This window comes from Medicago sativa, chromosome 8 (assembly GCF_051527215.1).
Source record: "Medicago sativa cultivar Bolivia chromosome 8, Bolivia_mono, whole genome shotgun sequence".
Taxonomy (NCBI): domain Eukaryota; kingdom Viridiplantae; phylum Streptophyta; class Magnoliopsida; order Fabales; family Fabaceae; genus Medicago; species Medicago sativa.
Genome location: NC_140756.1, coordinates 80,970,702 through 80,983,994, shown reverse-complemented (window position 1 = coordinate 80,983,994; position 13,293 = coordinate 80,970,702). Strand labels below are relative to the sequence as shown.

Sequence of the window (13,293 nt, the reverse complement as noted above, 5' to 3'; positions counted from 1 at the left end):
AATAATAATTTTCTTAGAGAGAAGTCACCCTTAACATGATATGTGATATGTTATCCTATCTGAATCCAAAGGAGAAGTCATCCATCTAATATCCATCAAAAAATTTCCACATTGTCTGACACCAAAACTTAATCAAAGTTTTAAGAGTGCTTTTGCATCAGATAATTTGAAATTCTAGGAAAATTCAAATATTGAGCAATTCAAATGCTTTGGTTGAGTTTTCTTCATTTCTAAATTTTTTTGTTTGGATAGAAAGGAAAAAAAATCATTCTTAAACGTTATTTTTATGAAATTTCAAAAAGACCATGTACCGATTTCAAAATGTGAAAATAGGGAGCAATTTTCAAATTTTGAAAAAATGTAGGGACCAAATTACAACATTTGAAAATTTATTGGGATCGATTGTCAAAATTAGAAAAATATAAGAACCAGTCTGCAAGATTTGAAAAAAAATATATAAGGGCCAATTTGAGATATTGTTTGTTGTCTATTGGCTCCACAAAGGTGTAGAGGCAGATCAAACAAGCTTGGCATTTCAGATTGACGGTCAGATGTGCCTATAAGTAATCTTGAAGAGACAATTTTTCTTGTAATGATTCTTAAAAGAAAGTTTTCTCTTGAGCAAATTGAAGATTAATCGATGCCTGGATTATTGCAATTTCTTAACTTCGTGTTATTATGGAGCTGGACAACATTTTGATGTTTTGAATTTGATAAGGAAGTCCTTAACAAATATGCTACAGGAACAAAGTACATAATCACAACATGGTACACACCAAGATGGAGTATTGAGTATCACTATTATGACCCAACTGTTGAAATCAAACACAGATCATGTGATCAATTTCAATTCATATGTGGTAAAAGGGTTGATCTAAGCAATACATCAACATGGAACACTTTAAAATTTATACCTCAATTGGGATTACCATGATTCCTAGCTATATAATTATAAATAATAATTCTTGCGTTTCATTTGAAATTTCCTGATTTTAATGGGGTAGTAATGTTATGATACCAAACAAAGTGGGGTCACTGAATTTTTAAAGAGATGGGAGATGTGTCACTTGATTCAACAATTAAAAGAACAAAGATGTTAACAAGAATTATTTTTTTTAACCTTCTATAAAAGGAATCAATGATTGAGAAGAGTATACAGAAAATTGTTGATAAAGTCATCCATCTCTCCTCTTTGATACTCTCTTATAGTACATGTTTGGCTACATATTTATTTACATGCTATTATAAATGACTTACTTAGTTTTAACATATGACACTAGCTAGCTACAAACACATCACTCTCTCTTGAATCTGATTCAACTGCATATGCTAGCAACTTTGAGCTTGAACAACTTTGATATTAGCGAAGATTGACAAGCAGTGTTACCGTGGTTCAGATTTCAGAGAAGAGGTGGAGGAGCAGTGGTGTTGATCGAAGTAGAAGATCAAACACTTTTATTTGAGATGTTTTCGTTTTTGAGTTTGAGAAGATTTCATTATAGGAAAATAAATCAGTATAATTGAAATTTTTATTTTTTCAACAAAAACAAAATTATGGGAATTATAATTTGAGTAGTGCTAACAACCCTCACTTTTGAGCACTCTCTAATACTCACTCTCTTATTTGGTTTAAATCATTATGAGTCTACACTTTGAAAATACAACACATACATGTATTCCATCCAATAAAAGACTAAGTGTTAAAGAAAGTGTTCAAAAATGAGTGTTGCTAGCATTCCTTTTATAATTTTAGGGAGAAATTTCACACTTATAGTATTTGAGAAAATAATTAAGGGTATATCTTTACAGAAATATATTTTATATAGTCCTCGTGATGGATTGTTACGACTATTGATATTGATCATGGTTGTGATTTTTTTTTAACAAGACAAAATAAAATATATTAACAATAAAAACCATTCTTCATAGCATAAGATCATTTACTAAAGAGAAACACAAGAGTCATACAAATGAAGTAAATTGAACCAATGGAAGAAACAAGCAAAGAGAATTTATTAACCAATGCTCAAAGATCAAAACGGGCTAAGCCACCAACCATGGCAACCAAAAGCTAAATTGGAGTATTTTGCCTTTAGAGTAGGATAAAAGCTTGACTTTATCCACTAGATTATGAACTGAGTCCTCCTTTTGGTTAGAAATCATATTATTATGCTCTTTCCAAATTAGTCGGACACGAAAAAACCAAATAACATACATAAGAGATCGCCACAATTTAGAACCTCATGATAAAATAAAATAAAAAATTGCATAAAATGGTTAGAAACACTAGAAGGATAAATCGCAGAGAAGTCAATCCAATGCCGAACATGATGCCAAACGCTACCGAAGAAATTGCAATCCAAGAACAAGTGGTTAGCCGATTCTGTAACAACACACCCAATCACACAAAGTTGAGAGTCTTGATTAAGAATGTCTCGTCTAAATAAATTGTACCTTCAAAGAAATGTCCTTAACCTTATGCCAAAAAAGATCTAGAACGGGTGAATGAGAATGAGGAACCAAATTAACGAGCAATTGGTATGTTCCACTGACAACATATAACCAATAGCTCGATCTAAATTCCACTGCCAACAATCACCATTGTTAACCTAAAAAGTAACATTGTTAAATAAAACCCTACACTCCTCTACCAACCCCTCCTCCCACTCAAACAACCTACACCGCCAACTCCAAGCCTCTCCTTCTTCTTCCCACCCCCAAAAGAAGACATATTTTCCATTGACACCCACTTATTCAAAGACAATTCAAACAATATTCTAAACCGGTTCTCCAGAGGAATAGAATATTTGAATATCTCAGTCACCAAGCTCCTTTGATAAACCACATTGAGGCTATATTTTAATATTTTAAACGTTATTGAATGTAGTAAAATGGAACAAATAGTAAAGGAGTAGAGAACTTATATTGTTTAGATATTTTATGATGAAACAATTTTTTTTTTTTTGGAAATTGAATGGAACGAAATAATCTATAATTTTCTATTTTCTTTTTTACCCTTATTTAAGAAAAAACTATCATGTATAACTAAACGCATTGGATAAATTGCACTATAATTAAATAAAAGAAGAAAAATACTAATGAAATATTTATAATAATCAAAACTTAGTTATCAATTCTGATAGTTTTTTAAAAAAAAAATACAATTTGTTTTTAACGTTATTAATATCTTTCAATAGTATTTTATAGAAAAATGTATCTTGTAAGGTTTTTTGTAAAATACCATCGAAAGATATGCTTGAAGAGATTGTGCAATTCTCTTTAAGGGTTTCTAAAGCATCCCGAATGAAATTCACCAGTATACCCGTTTGCATCCAATATACATAGATTGGTGGGGGAAATTAAAACATAAAGGTTAGTGTGATACACGCTTTGGAATCTCTTCATGCTATACTAATAACTTTAATCATATTCAATGTCATCTTCTTCTCACAATAAAAGTTCTAACACTGATCAAATATTATTCACGATTCTTCTTGCTGATGCACTGTGTTTTTTTTTTTTTTTTGGAAAAACAAGAGAAAATCTTTACATAAACGTGAGTACATCTTTAAAAGATGCAATGAAACAAATAAAAAATACAACTAACATACTTATTGTGGTTATACACTTCATATCTACATCCACAATCACTGAACAAAATATTGTATTGCTCAACCAACAATTTTTGCAATGAGAAAATTATAAACTGATCTCTCATACAATTTTTGTGACTATAACTCATATGTGTGTGTATATATATTGTTTCGATAAAGAAAAACTCAAACTAACTCTCCATATTTATAATAACTTTACTTATTTTTTATTCTCACTAATGTGGAACGAGATGATTACCCCTTTACACAACATATTACCTCTTCAACCAAAGTCTCACATTTCTTAATTTACTTTGTCATCAACTTCATCTTCAAAGAGTAAAATATCATTCTTAAGATGGGGTACTCTTTAACCTTTTTGTATTCTCTTTTAGGCTTCATAAATCCTTAATATAGAAGACGACTTTCTTATCATACAAATATACATCCAACTCAATGTAGCCATGCCATTATCTAAGAAACAACACATACTAACCTCTCTTTCAAATAAAGGGTGCGGCGTACGATACTTTTCTCTTCATCCATTGGTTGGAACCTCACTCTAATACTAGTGTTTAGTCATAAGGGGAGCATGGGGAACATCACGTAGAAGTAAGAGTCCATCTTTACCAAAAAAAAAATAAAGACATTAGATATATGAATTCTTTCATTGTATGTTGTTCAACATCCATTTTTTCATTAATGTGAGACTTCTAACTCACTCACGCCAATAATATTTTCCCTCAAGTGTAAGAGCATCCATTCATTTGGATATGCTCCGCAAAAACTTTCTATCCACACACATGTGCATGGGAGTTAGTACTCATCATTAACGAAATATGGTATCTGACCATCATTGTCATAAAGACTTGATTGTTAATAAATTTTGACGTTAAAAAAAACAACTCATAAATTTATTGAGGTTGGACGCTTCATACCTACTTCCACATTCTCTTATCTGGGGATGGGAATAGGCTAGGCCGAGCTAGACTTTGCAAGGCCTAAGCCTGACCTGCCATATTTTTTTAAAGCCTAAGTCTGGCCTTCTGAAAGCCTGATACGGTCTGCTAGCCTGTTTAAAAGCCTATATCTTATGAACATGTTTAAATAAGCAATGTGATATATAAGTTTAAATGAACTAGCGAGTTAATAGTTCAATTAGATTAAACTCTCTTTTGATAATCAACACGAGGTTTTAGGGAATTCGACTATATATTGTATCATATTTCTATTCTAATTTATAATAATACATTTATATATGCAAAAAATTAATGTATACTAAAAAAGCTTAAATTATTGAAAAAGTTTACAAATTTATATTTTAATTCAAAGTACAAAATATAACATAATAATAAATAATATTATTCATATTACTTAAATAGGCCGGCCTAATAGGCTTAAGAGGCTTTTTGAGAGGCATGTGGCCTGACCTTTTAAGCTAAATAGGCTTAAAAAAAAGCCTAGTCCTTCTCTATTTAAGAAAAAAGTCTGGCCTGCCTGGCCTGTTGTAGGCTAGGTCGTAGGCCGCTGTAAGCCGGCCTGGCCTATTCCCATCCCTACTCTTATTATTATTGTCAAGTTGTCATCACATTAGACTCAAAGCAACCACATAAAAGAATTTGACATCATATTTTTATTTATTATATGGATCTTCTCACTTATATACTGTTCAACATTCAATTTTTCATACAATATGAACTTTTAACACACACCAACCATTTTCACAGGAGAATGTAGTTTTCTTTTTCTTGTTATGTTTTCTGTTAGCTTTCTTCTTGATAAAAAAAAAATATATAAATTCCAGCAAATTAGAATATATTTATTTTATTCAAACAAAAACCTTCTTGATAAGAAATCCAAAAAAGAATTTAACACCCTAAGATATATAAATGATGCATTTAACACTTCTAAACTTTAAAAGTTGATTTTTTTCCCTTAAATTTGTCACTTTTTTCCATTTTTAGCTTCTAAAGAAGTGCCTAAAGGCACTTGTTAGCATGACCCTTTAAATTTATATAAGTTAATTTTTTTTTCTTCTCCACTTGACGCATTATATTTTTTCATAATTACGAAAAGAGAGAAAATGTGGCAAATGATTTAAGTCTTTCGAGAGTTGTGATGGGACAAATACTTCCTTAATATACAATTAAACAATTTTATGTGTTTACATGAAATTTCTTTTTAAGTCAAAAAAAAGAAACTTGAAATTTCTTCTCACTATTTAATAATTTCAATCTCTGATAAACAATTTTCTAACTAGAGCAAATATAACACGAAAGGGGCAACGAAAAGAAATTGCTTGACTTCAGAGTAAAGCATGCATAGCTAAATGGGGAAAAATGCCGCCCATCACTTATGACATCAACATTCAAGATACGTAAATGAATCTTTCTGTTTTGACATTTAAAATGATTATGTTAAGTTAAAACATTATATATATATATATATATATATATATATATATATATATATATATATATATATATATATATATATATATATATATGGTTGATGTAAAAACTCAAATCTTACCGTTCTTCCTAAAATAAAAGATATTAATTCAGTAAAAAGAAATAATATTTCTGATATATATATATATATATATATATATATATATATATATATATATATATAGGGTTTTGCTAGAAGCCATCCATGAAGGTGTCTTTTAGCAAGTCACACTTTAAGGTGTGATTTCCACTTTTTAGTTATAACTTTGTTAAAAGACACATTCATAAAAATTAGTTGGTGTCTTTTAGCAAATGCTCATAGAATAACTTGCTAAAAGACACCTTCATAAAATGTGTCTTCTAGCAAAACTCATATATATATATATATATATATATATATATATATATATATATATATTTCTCTCTTTATAAGTGTTCTTAAAAATATTTAAAACATAAAATTGTATAAAATTTCAAGATTTGAGAAATATAGATTGAATGAAGATTCTATAAATGATGGAAAATTGAAAATTGAAAAGCGTATGTATTGGATTTGCAAACAATGACAACTACCTGATCACCAAATTAGATGACATGGCTATAGACAATATTTTGAATAAGGGTTAATACATCTTTACATCCTGTAATATTAGCGATTTTTGGTTTATCCTCTTGTAAAAAAATTTATTTAAATTTCAACCCTATAATTTGAAGATTTTTTGGTTTTGAACGTTCATGAATTTTGACTGTACAAAATCGATGATATGACAGGGGGTAAACTGAAATTATCTCAAATTATAGGGGGCGAAAGTACATTAAATTTTGTAATTTGATGTAGGCATGGCAATGGGGCGGGGTGGGGACGGGTTTTGCCTTCCCCATCCCTTACTCTCATATGCTTACCCGTTACCCTACCCATACCTGTAATACCCCTCATGTAGAAATTCAATATCAGTTATTCTATCCCTGGAATTTTTAAGAGAAGGGCAAAATGGTAATTACACATAAGACTTTCAGGACCAAATTATATTATTTCAATGGACTACGGGAAATGAAATTTGCTGCTTAAAACTTTTACGGCATTTTATCGTATATTTTAGTTGAGGAAGAGTGTAGAAAGGGCATTTTGGTCATTTACTACACAAGATTTTTTTTCTTTTATTTTTCCACTACCATTTCTCTCACTTGAGAAAACTACTCCCTCCTTTCTCTCTTTCACTCTCACGACACCTTCTTCTTTTCTTCCCAAATCATCACTTCCTCACTCAAACCAAAATCCAATCTTTATAATTTTCCTACTTTTTCCCATGGATTCAAGCTTGATGAGATCAATTCTTCTCAATCTATATGTTGGAACTACTAAGAAACAAAGGTAAGCTCACTTCCTTTCTTTCCCAAGTGAACCCTAACCCCAATTTTTGTATTTTGTGTCAATTCTTGCCTTTCAATTGGTTTAAGTTGCTCCATGTTTAAATTCTCACTCAAGAATATATTCTTGAACAAAGAGATTGGAAGTTCCTAAGGAATCAAAGGATAGAGAAGAAATGAGAATTTTATGGGATGCTAGTTAAGTGAAATAGTAAGCTAATGACCTTAAATTGGACTGTTGTTGTGGTGTTTTGGGCTGGTGTTAGTGTTGATATTGATTGCTATTGCTAGATAAGTTACGGTTGAGTTTTATGAAATATTAACTACAATTCGTAAGGACAGAATTATGGTTTTTGGGTTATATATTTTGCGGTGTAATTCACGTTAGAGTGATTATTTGATTTTTGGATTCCTCATTCAATTCCCTACAGTTTAGACACAAATTTTGTATGATTCGGAGTAGAAACGAATTCGGAAAACGCAATTGAAGTTGGTAAATTCTGCTGGAAATTTGGTTACGGGTTTTGAGACAGGGCTCCACTAAAACGGTAATAACTTTCTCTATGTAACTCCAAATCAGGTGGTTTTTGTTACTATGGTTAGCTAACAAAATTGCCGTCGTTTGGGCACCGGTTTCACTAATTTTGGATCAGTATTGAAGTCGGGAGACGATTTTGAAGTATGGGGACTGATGTAGGATTTAAGCTGAAGACATTGTTTTTATGTTAGTGTAAATGATGCTTCTACGGCTTAGGAAAAGGTTTGAGTGCAGAAGCTTGGAGTGAGGAAAGCTTGGATAGATTTCAGAACTTTCATGTGAGTTCCTTTAGCTTAGAACCCACCTTTGAAGATCGATTATGAATATGCTAGACTATTAAGATAATACGAATAATTAGATCATTTTATGAATTACTTGCCTTTTGTGCAAACATTTCTATTATTCCATATGAATGGTACATTTGAAGTAGAATGAATATAAGATAGCAAGAATGATTATTTCATGATTAGGCTCTCTTACTTGTTAATTCTAAAATATCTTTTATGTTAATAAGTATGTTGATGTTAGTATAAATGTTGGAGGGAAATTAACAACGCAATTGATGCATATATACTGATAGAAATGATTTGAAAGAAAATTTGAAATGCAACCTATGAGTAATATGCTCACAGTGAATCATAGAAAATCACAGAAAATGGAAATGAGGAGAAAAATTGAAATGAGTAACATGCTCATAGAAAAAGAAAGAAAGAAAGAAAGAAAATATGAAAAACTCCGTTTGCTACAACGAGAGATAATGTAGCCTATGACGTACGGGTCATAGTAATCCATTTGCTACAACGAGAGATAATGTAGCCTATGACGTACGGGTCATAGTAATGAATATGAAAAACTCCGTTTGCTACAACGAGAGATAATGTAGCCTATGACGTACGGGTCATAGTAATCCGTTTGCTACAACGAGAGATAATGTAGCCTATGAGGTACGGCTCATAGTAACGAATGAAATGTATAATTACTGATATGAAATTTTAAGTCAAGAATTATTCGAATAATATTTGAAAGAGAACAAAAAAAAAAAAAAATTATGGAACCAAGGAAAATTCTAAGGACCCTCCAACATGAATACTAACATAGCATACACATATTAACATAAAAGTTATGTTTAGAATAAATTAGCTACGGAACAATGTTTCATGAGTATTTTATCAATAGTTGGAAATGACGAATGTTAGTTATGGAACTAGGGCTTAGTTAGCCGAAATTAGTTATTATCGGAAAAGGATCAGAGACATACTCAGATAAGTATGTCAAAGTATAGGTTACATCAGAATACGACATATTGGATATATGATTGTGATTGATATGATTGTGTTGATTATGATTATATTTGTTTTGTTATATGATTTGTTTATTGTTGCTGAAATGAATTTTAGGATTGGTGCCGAGTGGAGCATTGCTTCCTCTGATGCTATGGGGAGGAAGGACTCACTTTATCCTTGCCATTAGTTTAGATTATGGAATTGATTAACGTTAATATTGACGCATCTTGATGATATAGGAAATGATTATAGATTAATGTCAAACTTTATATATATATGAAGTATATGATAGAAATTTTGAATCAGAAGTATTTATCTGATAGGATGTTTTATTTTGAATTGTACAGTTAATATGAAAAATAAAGATGTTATTTGGAGATTATGGCTGATAGAACAGATTTTCTTTTAAAAACAGGATTTGCATCTTGGAAATGTTGAAAATACAGAGGAAACTCTGTCGAAATTTCAGTGAACATTTCTTTGAAATGAAAATTCAAATTGGAATTTTTATTTATTTATTTTAGTTTTCAAGTTTGCCTAATAGGCTTGCCGGGCTAGAATGATCTAGTTCGTGCGCCGGTCACGATGATTATTTTTGGGTCGTGACAATACCCAACGGGGATGAGAAAGTGAATCTCATCCCCGTCCCCAATGGGTTTGGGTATTCCCACCCCGCCCCCGCACTGAATCAATTTTTTTAATAAAAAAGAGTTTTTTTAAGCTTCAATGGTAATCTTGTGATGCATTATCCAACAATTTACGCTCATTTTAACATTTCCTTACCAAATAATTCAGTTGCTCATTTAACTATCAATGAAAGTTCTTATATCATGACAATTATCAAACCAAATAACAAGGCATATCATTATCAACCTCCTCAACAAAAACAAAATAATGCCTTTCTAGATTCGGGTAGGGTTTGGGTATGGGTTCGGGGTGGGTACATATATCCTCGTTACCCGTCCCATACCCGTTTTTTAAAATTGGGGAAAACCCAAACCCATACCCAAACCCAGTCAAATCGGGGAAAACCCGTCAAATCGGGGTTGGTTTGGGCGGGTATCCATGGGCACGGGTTTTATTGCCATGCCTAATTTGATGTCATAAAGGTCCAAAACAAAATAATCTTCAAATGATAGGGTTAGAATCTAAACAAATTTTTTTACATGGGGTAAACCGAAAATCACTAATATTACAGAGGTAGACATATATTAACCCTTTAAATAAAGGTCAAGGACTATGATTTGGGTTGCAACTTGCAACTACTATATGAATGTTACTATGATACGGATTTTACTCAGTTAGTTCGACACACTCTGTTTCGCTTCCTTCTAGTTGGAGGAGACGATTAATATAAAGAGATTTAAATGTTTCAATGCTAAAAAGTAATCTTGTATATATAAATGTAACATAAATTTATTTATGCATGTTAAACAAAACCTTAAAAACACTCACAAAAAGTTTATACCATTAATCTTCCTCCCAACCCACTAACACGGACCATGCAAGTCTTGATATTATTGGTAGTGCAATACTAGTACACTAGTGTGGTGTGTATATCTATGATGTCAAAAAAAATGTACTACTATGTACTCGTTTGGTTACCCGTTTTCTAGGCTCAAACGGGAGTTTGGAACATTCAAACGCGGTTTTGCTTTTTTCCTGGTGTTTGGGTAACTAAAAACGTGCTTCACCTGAACGTGCTTCAATCTCCCAAACTCACGTTTACCAAAAGCCACAAATTGGAGCTTTTCAAAAGCAATTCTTGAATTCAATTTTGTGTGGTTGATGTATTTTACCAAATTAACCCATGATCTTCTTTTTCATCTTCCAAAAAATTGTAAACAACACAGACAAAGTGATGATTTATTTTTCGATCCTCAATTTATTTTCTCGACCATGTTCCTGCTTCGGCATTCATGTTGCATGGCAAACTTCATTATTCTCTCTCTGGGTTTGTGAAGAAGATGGAATTGGGCTCTAAGGGCCATTAATTTCTCCTTCTTATTTTTTTTAGATCTGGTGTAAAACGAAAATGAGAGAGGAAGAATGAGGAAATCAATCAATCTCCATCAAAGCTTCAACCAACACAAAGAATGAAAAATTAGAAATTTTAGGGAAGAGATGAGGAAACTAGAGTGGTAAAAGAATATTGAGAGATGAGAGAATGAGGATTGTTAAAGAAGAACGGTGAAAGATTTGTTAAATGGTTATTTTACAAGTGATTTTTTTACATATACTGCATTTATTTCTTTTGAAGGAGCATATATTGTATCTCTTTTAATTGCATTCTTTTGATGCTTCTATTCTATTAAAAATCATCCAATTGATAAAAAAATTATTAAAAATAAATCTTATAAATTAATATTATTTTAAAATGAATTTTTTAAGCAACAAAATCAATTTATAATAAGCTGAAATAATTATCTAATGTAAATGAGATATTTACTTTTAAATACAATTAAAAGGATAGTTTGGTCATTACACATTTAAAATCAATTTTGATTCATATTATCCAAACAACATCAACTCATAAAAATCACTTTTAAATAATTATATCCAAACATAAATCAATTTACATCCAACTCACTTTTAACCAAAATCAATTATCTCAAACTCAATTCTATCAAAATCAATTCTCGCCACCGCCAAACCAAACACACACTATATCCCAAAATTATGCGGTGAATGAAAAGCCACGTGCAATTTTGGACTCGTGTCTGCTACCTGCAGTGATTGATTGCTTTACTTTTTCATAGTATATCTGAAATCAGATATCACGATTCTTATTTCTGAATCCTGACATTTAGTATTAACGTTTGAAAGTGAAATTTACTGGCTCCCAACGCTCTCATGACACCCCTCAAAATCACTTTTTCTTTTTCTTTATTTCCTCTCTGAAACTGAGGAGTGGACGTAAGCTTCTAAAATTCAGTGTTCTACTTACTCTCAAGCCAAAATATAGACTCAAATGGCTGTTTTTATATTTGTTCATCAGCTACAAGAATTTTCCTATTTTTTGTCTTAGAGCCTTAAATTATTCCCATATTTTATAATAATTTTAAGGACAATCATTCAGATAATTCTATAAAAAAAATGTATTTCCCTTTTAAAATGTATTTATTTAAAGGACAATCATAAATCATTCATTTCAGATAATTCAATAAAAAAAACAATAATTCAGATAAGTGGTGGGGTCCCAAGACAGAGCCTGTATATATACTGATTTTACTCGAGTGATTTGTAAACACTTCGTTTTCTTCTAAGGTTTGATTTTAATCAGAGTGATTTTACTATGATTATTATTATTATTATTACTACTGAGTGGGTGGAGTTTAAATGCTCCCAATAATAGAATAAACAGAACCACACATCCCCTTTTATTTGAAGCAACATGTGTTCGGTAATTCAGAAATACTTATATCGTTTCTTGTACTACAATGTTTATAAGGCAAATGTTAACTTATGTTCTCAAAGGCGTATGTTAAGATATTCATTATAGAAATATACGCATCAAAAGTCGTGTAGTTAACTTTTAAAAAGTTAAAATATCATGTTTTCCAATACAAAGTTGTTTTTTTTTTTGTTCCTTAACATGCGCCCTTAGGGCACAAGTTAACACGACCCTTATTTAAAATACTCTTTGAAAATACAGATTAGAACCCTGTAAACAACAATCAAACTTTTCTCTGGTAGAAGAAGCCAGCTACAAATTAAACTCATCAAATAAAAAACATTCAATTTTAAACAATTGTTACATGATTTATTGTATCTATCACAGATCATGGAATCTCTGTCTTTATTCAAATCATAACCATACTAAAACTGTAAAGCTAAACAGTTAATATTGTATTGTTTAAAGAAACAAAAAAAAAATTTGTATGGAAAAAACATTTTTTTATACTTCTAAAGTTGACTACACAAATTTTAAAATAGTTTTATTATGTTTAATAAGTCACAAAACACTTGTTAACGTTTTTTTTAGATAGACAAAATGACATAATCATTAAAAACTATAACTTGTGAACTTTTCCTGTTTTCTATTATCTTTTATCTTTTAT

The 13,293-nt window shown here is 30.8% G+C and overlaps 1 long non-coding RNA gene across 1 annotated transcript; it reads left to right on the top strand.

The window, feature by feature from the left end:
* The first annotated feature begins 6,979 nt into the window (after nt 1-6,979).
* On the top strand, nt 6,980-9,705 carry LOC146902134 (uncharacterized). The gene is made up of 2 exons (XR_015024238.1): nt 6,980-8,227; nt 9,347-9,705. It is a non-coding gene; the product is annotated as an uncharacterized LOC146902134 (long non-coding RNA).
* Nucleotides 9,706-13,293: the final 3,588 nt, after the last annotated feature.